Here is a 9,783-nt window from a genome sequence, read left to right on the forward strand (position 1 = left end):
TCGAGGATTCATTATAGATATTAAATATTAAAACATCTTGACCCATAAACAAATCATGTATAGTGTTTAATCTCTCTTTTATGTTATATTATAGGCAGAACTATATTCTTGGATCTTCACAAATTATATTAGAGCTTTGATTAAACATAGTAAATTGGTTACTAGTTTTTTCTTTTTTTTTAAAAGTCAAAGTTATTGTTGATGGTCTTCCATCTCACATGTGTCTTCAAATAAAAGGATTTTAAATTCATTGGAAAGAGAAAGGGAGAGCTTTGTAAAAAGTAATTATACTTAGGATTTGAAGTGCTATCAAAAGAGATATGGTGATCTAAATTTGTCCTATAATTTTGACTTTTAATAATTTTTTAACATACAACTTTAAGGTAAATTGTGGCATATTGCAACTTTTAATAATTTTTTAACATACAACTTTAAGATAAATTGTGGTATATTGCAAACCAAGTGAGAAAGTCAACTTCCAACTATTGAAAAAAAGTTGAAAGCCTAGTTTTAATGGGCTTCTCAATTTTATCTTTTTGAGTAGTTGGTTTACTGTCTTCTTTTAATTTTTATATTTCCTTTTATATGTCCTTTGATAGTGACTGATTTAATAGTCATGTAAAGTGATTTTATGTTTGTTGTTATTTTTTTATCATTGTTGTTATTTTTTTATCATTCATCAATGTTGTGCCATTATTCTTCAATCATGAACCTTCTTTGTGGTTGTTAAAATTATTTGTTCTTTGTTTTGACTATGTGGCATTTTCTTCTACATTTTTTCTTATTTACTAATTGAGTCCTTCAATGGCATCCTATGGTGTTACCTTATTTTCCTCGGTTGAAAAAAAATCTCTTTGTTGCATTATGACATTTCATCATTCCTCAGTCGTGTGACATTTAGCTATATTTTCCATGGTTGATTCATTTTTTTAATATTGAAAATTGTTTATGAATGTTTTTTTCATATAAGCATCAATATGAGACCAATACAAGCTCTTGTAAGTACAACCATGATACTAATACCAACTACTTTTCACCAACCACACAGAAAGCACCTATTGAAGACCAAGACTCGCCATTTAGAAATCCATTTAAACCACTCCCACATTAGAAGCCAACTATGAAAAACCAAGAGTCGCAACTTAGAATTCCATATTATATGTCACCTTGGGTTTTAATATTTGGTCTATACCTTGGATAGATTTTCTCTTTGTTGCATTGTGTTATTTGATCATTCCTTAGTTATATGACATTTGACTAAATTTTCCTTGGTTGTTTCTTGCATTTGGAGGAAAGACATTAAATTCTCTAATAGCATGGAAATATTTTAATCCCTTCTGGTTTGATCTATTCTTAGATGAGGTATTTTGTTATAGGGTCTCATTTGGCTTTCCTTCCACATTCTTAAGTTGTGATTATCATGCAAGAGAATCTAGGTGCACACATGATCCCCTACTGTGTTAGGAATTAGGTGTTGTACTCCTTGCATAATATTTTTAGTGTTTAATTTATTTGTGTGTTTGGTTCACCTAGGGGACCTAGATGGACATGCATCACCAGGAATTAACCTTCATGGGGCCACTTTATGTATCGTATGTAACATGAAATGTATTTATTTAATATTGAGAAAAAATAATTACTAAAGTACCCAATATAAAATTTGGGGTCAAGGGTTTTGTAATATCATGGTATTAGTCACATAGTTTTATGTAATACCACCTGGTGGTTTTGTGTGGGCTTGTTTCTATAAAAGCTAACACAAGGGTAGTTGTTTCAAGAAATTGGTTATTTTGGCTAAAGGGGTTGAGAGCATCTCTTGTTTGGAATTTCTAAGGGTTTGAAGCATGACATGGATATGTGAAGACATGCTTATTCGCATCCAAAGTGCTTGTAGAGAGCTTACGTTTCAAAAGTGTTCATGGAGGACTTTAAAGATGTATTCTAATAACTTCGTTGCTCAATAATACATGGAGTATAGATGATTTTGAAGGTTATTTTTCCCTCTTGATAGTTTTCCCAAGCTATATCTTGTGTTAGTTTTGATGGATGTGTTGTTTATTATCTTACATGTAGATTTTGGATACTTGTTTCCATAGATTTCTCTTTTGGATTATATTGAAATTGTCATTAAAAGGTTGCAAGTTTCGTTTCATGTAGCATCAAAGCCTTAGTTGTGGTTGTTATAACCCTTGGTGGAGTAAATCTTTGTTAAGTTTGAATCTATGGCTTGCATGAAAGAATAGAGGCATGGCAAGATATGAGGGTATTGTGTAGATTGTTCTTTGCAAATTTGAACTTTTTGGGTTGTAGATTTGTGGTCATTTTTTGCATATTTGATTTTATGAATCTTTGTTTAAAAAAGGGTTTTTGGGTGTTCATTATGAGGGTTTTGGGAGGAAGGTTTCACAATGACTCGTAGAAAAAAAATAAAAACTCACCATTGAATCTAGGATGCCTAAGAGACAAAGATTGACATAAAATTTGCCCTATTTGGGCAAAGTTAAAGAAAAGGCAAAAAAAATTGCCTCGATATGCATAATGAAACTATAGAAGAATAAATAAATAAAATATTTGTATCCTACATAATAAAAAAATGAAATAAAAAATATTGATGTATGGCAAGGAGTGCATAGAAACCCCCATACTCTCCATACTATGCACTTTGTATATTGAGTACAGGGTTGATAGGCCTTGTTCACCAGCACCATCGGTGCACCAGCTGGTGGTGTCAGGTTAGTAGGGCTAAGCCCCCAGTCTCTGGGCCTCAGTTCGATGGACCCTATGTCCACAAAAAATTTATTTAAGTCACCTCAAAACTAAAATTCAAATTGCCACCATAAACTTTAATTAAATTTGATCCGCTTTAGCAATTAGGTTTGGGCATGATTTTATAGTACTACCTAGGGAAACATAACCACCAACAAGCCGTTCGAGAGCCACCAATGTGCCACCACTAGTTAGCATATATAGTCTAATTTGCAAAAATCTCAGTTGGGCATACATTGGGCATATGGTATCAACTTTTTTACTTCTTTTAGTTGTTGAAAAGGTGGTTTTAAGCACTACATAGTGGTGCGATTCATTTTTGTCAAAATTTTCATTTTAATAGTGAGATTCTTGCTAGGGGCTATATATTGTTTTTCAACTTTAAGAGGTTGTAACTTGTGCAAACAAAGTCAATTTTGGGAATTTAAATAGTGGACAAAAATCTTGTTCAAAGTACTACACGATGGATCAAGTTTGAAGTTATTTTGGCATAGTTTATTTGTTGTTTTTCCTATCTAGTTTGTTTATGGGCTTCTGTGACTATAATGATTCTATGAGTTTATGGAAAATTGAATCTTAAAAATTTAATATTTGACTCATTGAATGCTCAATTGTGTATCCCAAATTACCCTCATTTTGACATGGTTATTAGTTTTTACTTGGATTTGTATGTTACATTATTAGGTTGACAAATTGTGCAATGTTGTACGTGGTCTATGCTTGTAGGTTGTATAAGTGGCTTGGATATGGGTTTTTTGTACCCATATACCTATCAATTTTGATGTATATTGAGATTGGTAGCTTGGTTTAGTCACTTGGTTTACTAGTTTGATTGTCATGACTGAGGAGGAGAGATGGTGTTACTAGGCATAATCATGGTTTGGGACCTACATTGTTGACTATATGATGTAGACAGATGTGACATAATGAGAGTTAGATACTTGTTCAGTTGGTGAAAACCATGGTGTCATGGATGTTCCTTGTTCTTTGGGAGTTTAGCGTGACATGGTTATATTTTTGGGTGCTTTGTTGGAGGTGTTAGATTAATTTCTAACTAGTTATGGAAGTGTATCTTCTTATTTGAGGATAAAGGTTTTGTTTATTTTTCAAATAAAAGACATTGTTGTCACGATGCCATGGATAGCTTGATTACACACTTCAATGGGAGATTATGATAGTGATGTTTAGTAGTGGTGTATCTTCTTGGTTTGGATATGGTGGTTTGACTCTTCCCTTTGGGAGATTTTGGTGTTGAGTTGTTTAATTATGTTTGGCAATAGATGATCTTCAATTAGAGGATGTCTTGCCATGACACCATGGAGAGGTTGATATCATAATTTAGTGGGAGCTTGTGGCAGTGATGTTGGATTCACCATTGCATGGTGGATGATCTTATTCAATGTTTTTTCATGTCATGGATGGGCTCTTGGATTCTATTTCATTTGCATTGAAGGTTCTTTGTTGTCTTGGGTTTCACTAATGGGAAATGATTATTTTTAGATGATTTGGAGATGTTGACATCTTGGAGCCATGTTGGACACTTGGAGTCTTTTGTTGATGTGTTGTATATGTTGCCTTTTGACATGTTATCCCTATTTGACAGGATTTTTACCAATATATCATGGTATACTCTTGATCACTAGTTTAGAGTTGTGGCCTGATATAGGTTCTTGATATATTGATTAAAGCATATGTTCTTCCTTTGTAGAGATGTGAGATCATGATGTCGTGTTTATGTTCTTGATTTTGCAATTGGACTTTGACACTGATCTTGTTTAGTTCTCTTTGTATTGAGTGCATGACCATTTGCTTGATTCAGTCATGATGGTGCTATGTTGCATTTTGGAGTTTGCCATGGATTGATCGATTATAGGTGGTCATGGATACTTTGAGACATGGGTAAGGCTTCGAGATCTCTTATTATTAGAGACATGTGTCAAGATGGATACTTTTGATGGGATTTTTCATAAGAAAGTTTGAGGATCCTACACCTTGGTTAGATGTGAGTTCAACATGGATCTATGAGGAGATTGTTCTCAAATGAATCATGAGTACTTAGATATCTTGGTGGAGCATTCTCATTCACCACTCGTAGTGCACTCAACAATTTATCTCTTGAGAGGTATTGTCCATTGTTACATTCAGGTGCATTATGTTTTATGCTTTCCTTCTCATGCATATAGATCTTAAACTATCAGTTGTTTGGTTTTGGAGTGTTAATTTGAGAAGTTTATGGCATGTTTATCTGCTTAAGCATTATGATTTTTTTCATTGATTTTGAGTTTAGGAGATTGTTTTGGGCTTATTCCCTTAGATTAGGAATGTTATTGGTATAATCTTCTTTGGTTTGTGAGGCTTACATCCATGTTGATTACATGATATATGCTTTATTTGATCTGTGGGTTTTAATAGATAGGTTTTTAAATGTTATTCTCTTTAGGGTTTTATGAAGGAGATCATTATTGTCACAACTTAACGTTTAAAGGTGTTTATAAAGGATGTGATACAAGTTTTAATTTACGGTTTCTCTCTTTGGTCTTGGTTATCTTCCAAGATGTTTGGTTTCACACAACATTGGTTTTGAGGTTTGGTTGGAGCTACGATGATCACTATTTTGTGGTCATATGTTGCAACTTGGTTTTTGGGTGATGGCATGGAGGTTCCTTTATCTCTTTCCTTTGTTGGGTGTGAAGAACTTATGAGAGCTATGGAGACTTATGGTGAGATTTATACTTGCAAGTTACTATTTTGTAGGTTTTGAATATCTTTGTGGATGTTCCTTGGTACTACATGATGATGATGATTAATAATGATATTAGTGGATCTTTGGATGTCTTGATCATTTTCAGATTTGACATTACCTATGCAGCAAGAGTTCCTATGTGTATTTTCTTCAATGATAGGTTTGGTACTTTGTGCTTATGACTTTATGTTATGGGTTGTCTATGATAACGACATGAGATTCACTTGATATGATTGTATACCTTTGATTTTTGGATAGTTGGATGTCCTAGTACTTTATGTGGGTGCTATCTCAACTATGAATATGGTTTCTTGATAGCTATCGGTGCATTTTGATACCATTGGATTGGGTATTTGTGTTTGTGATATTAGTTGAGATAGGATTTATGCTTTGTTGTTACAGATAGTGTGGCTTCTCTTTGGATAAATTCTTATCTTTGTGCATTGGCATGATGAATAATGAGAGTTTTTATGTTTGAGATGATGGTCACCTTGTTTCTTGTTACAATTATCTTGATGGAGCCCATGGAGCCCTTTGATTCCTTGATGATATATGTGGCTATAGATATTGTTGTCTTCTTCATGTTTGAGATTACTCGTCACCCCTTGCACAATACATACAACGGGTGTTGTACACATTACATATATTTTTTATAATGTTTAATTTGTTTATGTGTGTGGTACACCTGGGTGACCTAGATGGATGTGCACCACTAGGAGTTAACATTATTGGGGCAATTTTATATCTTGTATGTAATATAAAATATATTTATCTAATATTGGGAAAATTTTAATTAATAAATTATGCAATATTAAATGGTTTTTTAATCTCATGCTCTTAGTCAAATGGTTTTATGTAATACCACTCGGTGGTATTTCGAGAGTGTGTTTCTATAAAAGAAAACAAAAGGGTGGTTGTTTTAGGAGGTTGACTATTTTTACTAAAGGGGTTGAGAGCATCTATTGTCTAGCATTTGTGAGGATTTAAATCATGGCATGGGATGTGTGGTTACATGCTTGTTCACATGGAGTTCTATTAGATAGCTTATTTTTCAAAGTGTTCATGGAGGACTCCAAAGATGTATTATAATGACTTCATTGCTAACTAATACGTGGAGTATATATTTCTTTTAGAGGTTGGTTTTTTTTTCTCTTGAAGATTATCTCAGGGCATACCTTATGTCATATTTGACGGGTGTGTTGTATATTCTCTTGCATGTTGATTCTGAATACTTGTTTACATGTATTTCTCTTTTGGATTACGTGGAAGTTGTCATGGAGTCTGGCTAGGGTAACTATCATTTTTCTTCAACAATAATATTGTTCTTCAAATGTTTGTAGCACTATTCTATCTCATTACCATATCAACTACAGCAACATGTTAGAATCTATTATTGAAATTTTATTTGAAATGACCATAATTGTCAAATCTCATCACAATATTGCCTTTGAGATGGTTAACATGTTACAATGGAACACTTGTAAAATTATTGATATGCATTTGAAGGAATACAATGAACATCGTGGGGTTCATAAAGGGAGCCAATTAAAGGAATTTAGTTATGTTAAAATAACTATTTGAAGACTACAAATATCACTAGACATTATAAAGAGTAGAGTAAGTGTTAAATAGATGCAAGTGGCTAATTTATGATGGATACCCTTCTAAAGGAGTAAAAAAATATAACGTTATGGAGATGCTAATTGTTGATGTTGTAGCATTTTAACCATAAACCATCTAACATAATTAATTTTAGAAAAATATAAGAGAGATGACGGGTTTGGCTAGGGTAGTTTTGGTATTGTTTGGAGAAGTATTGATATTTTAACAATCAAATAATAGAGTATATAGTTGTATTAATATTGTAACAAATAAAGAACAAACTATATAATGGAATGGATGTTGCACATATTGATGAATCTAGGATCATGATGAACCAAACAATTAGAAAATGGATATCCATTTTGAAAATCCCAAAAAAGCACACTTTAGCAAAATGGGCATAACTTTTACATTACTCTACCCATTATTCTCTTTGTCTCTACCTCTATCTCACAAGCTATCCTTATCTATCTCCCTCTCTTCCTCCCTCCTCTATATCACTCATTTATCTCTCCATCTCTATCTCTACCTCTCTCTCTTTCTCTTCCCATTCTCTATCTCTCTTTGTCTTTATTTCTCTTTGATGATATATCTTGCCATTTGTATATCTCTATCTCTTCCTCTTCCTCTATATCTCTATCTCTCCTTCTATATGGATCCCCCTCTCTCTTCACCTTTATCTATCTTCCTCTATCTTTGTATTCCTATCTCCCTCTTTATATGCACTCCTCTCTTCCCAGGCCTTTATATCTATATCTTTATTTTCCTTGCTATCTTTCTACCTCTCCCTTTCTTTATCCCCATCCCTTTACATTTCAAGTTATCTTTACTCCTATCTACATATGTATCTTTCTATCTCTCCCTCTCTCATTCTATTTGTAGACACCTAAAGGTTGCACAATGAATTAAGTGAATTTTATTCATTTAATTATTCTTAATTCTTCCAATTAATTAAAATAAGATTTAATTAATATACCCTTCTTCTATCTAAGACATTTAATTAAATTCACATTTAATTAAATACCCCCCTTCTAGCCATTTTAATTAAATTCACATTTAATTAAAATTATCAATTTATCCCCTTTCCCATTTTAACATTTAATTAAAATGGGAAAGGGGATTTAAATAAATCTAAATTTATTTAAAAATCCCCTACTTGTATTAATGCAAGTTGCATCCCCTATTTGGCTAAAATAAATATTTTATTTACCAAAAATTGCCTATTTTCCCTCACCCACTTGCATTTTCCTACATCTCCCACTTGCCTCATAAACCCCTTCTAGATTCTTCTAGTCACTTCCAATTTAGCCTAATCCATCTCCTAAATATTGTCACAATCCTAAGCAAAGAGAAGTCACTTCTCAAAGTCTCCAAAGTCTTTGAAAACCATTAAAGGCTTTATGTCATCAACAAGTTAACCCTCAAAGTCTTCCAAACCATTTAAGGCTCTTACATAACCATTAATGGTTAACTCAACCTTCTTGCATGATTAGAGACTTTCTCTCTAACTCAACCCTCATCTAACCCAAGGGTCTCATCAAGCATTCATGGCTTTAACCTTGGTTATCCCTTTAACCCTTGCACAAGAGTGTACCCCTTGGGTAAAAGCTTTATCCATTGGATAACCCTAACCTAACCTTAACCCTTACCTCCTAGGGTAACCTTCATGTCTTCTCAAGAATTTAATGCTTCTTACATCTCCTATCAAGCAATCTTTTGTTAACAGTTGTCACCATTTCATTGGTGGGAATTGCAAACATGGATTGATTAACTTTCAATCCTAGCCATTGTTAAGATTATCCAATCTTAACCATCCATTGCCCTATTTTTCCTATAAATAGAGCTCATTCTTTCTTCAAATATCCAAGTCTTTTGTGTATCAAACTTATAGTCATTTTACTAGGCATTAGCCTCTCTTTGATAACCCTTAAAGGCTTTATGTCCTCAACAAGTTAACCCTCAAAGTCTTCCAAACCATTTAAGGCTCTTACGCAACCATTAATGGTTAACTCAACTTTATTGCATGATTAGAGACTTTCTCTCTAACTCAGCCCTCATCTAACCCAAGGGTCACATCAAGCATTCATGGCTTTGACCTTGGTTATCCCTTTAACCCTTGCACAAGAGTTTACCCCTTGGGTAAAAGCTGTATCCAATGGATAACCCTAACCTAACCTTAACCCTTACCTCCTAGGGTAACCTTCATGTATTCTCGAGCATTTAATGCTTCTTACATCTCCTCTCAAGCAACCTTTTGTTGGCAATTGTCACCATTTCATTGGTGATAATCGTAAACATGGATTGATTAACTTTCAACCCTAGCCATTGTTAAGATTATCCAATCTTAACCATCCATTGCCCTATTTTTCCTATAAATAGAGCTCATTCTTTCTTCAAATATCCAAGTCTTTTGTGCATCAAACTTATAGTCATTTTGCAGGTTAAGGAGCTCTCTTTGTCATCTTCAAAACATCAAGTATTCATATCATAGCATTTTAGTTTCATTTATCTTAGATGCATATCTTTTCTTAGCTTAATTAACTCATATATCATCATCTTAGCTTTCAATTTGGAACTCATCTAAATCTTAATCATCTAGTTTTGCATTTCATCTTCATCATCTCATCTTATCATTCACTAAGATCTTGGTTGCATTTCATTTAGATCTTAGA

Source organism: Cryptomeria japonica, chromosome 10, assembly GCF_030272615.1.
Source record: "Cryptomeria japonica chromosome 10, Sugi_1.0, whole genome shotgun sequence".
NCBI lineage: Eukaryota > Viridiplantae > Streptophyta > Pinopsida > Cupressales > Cupressaceae > Cryptomeria > Cryptomeria japonica.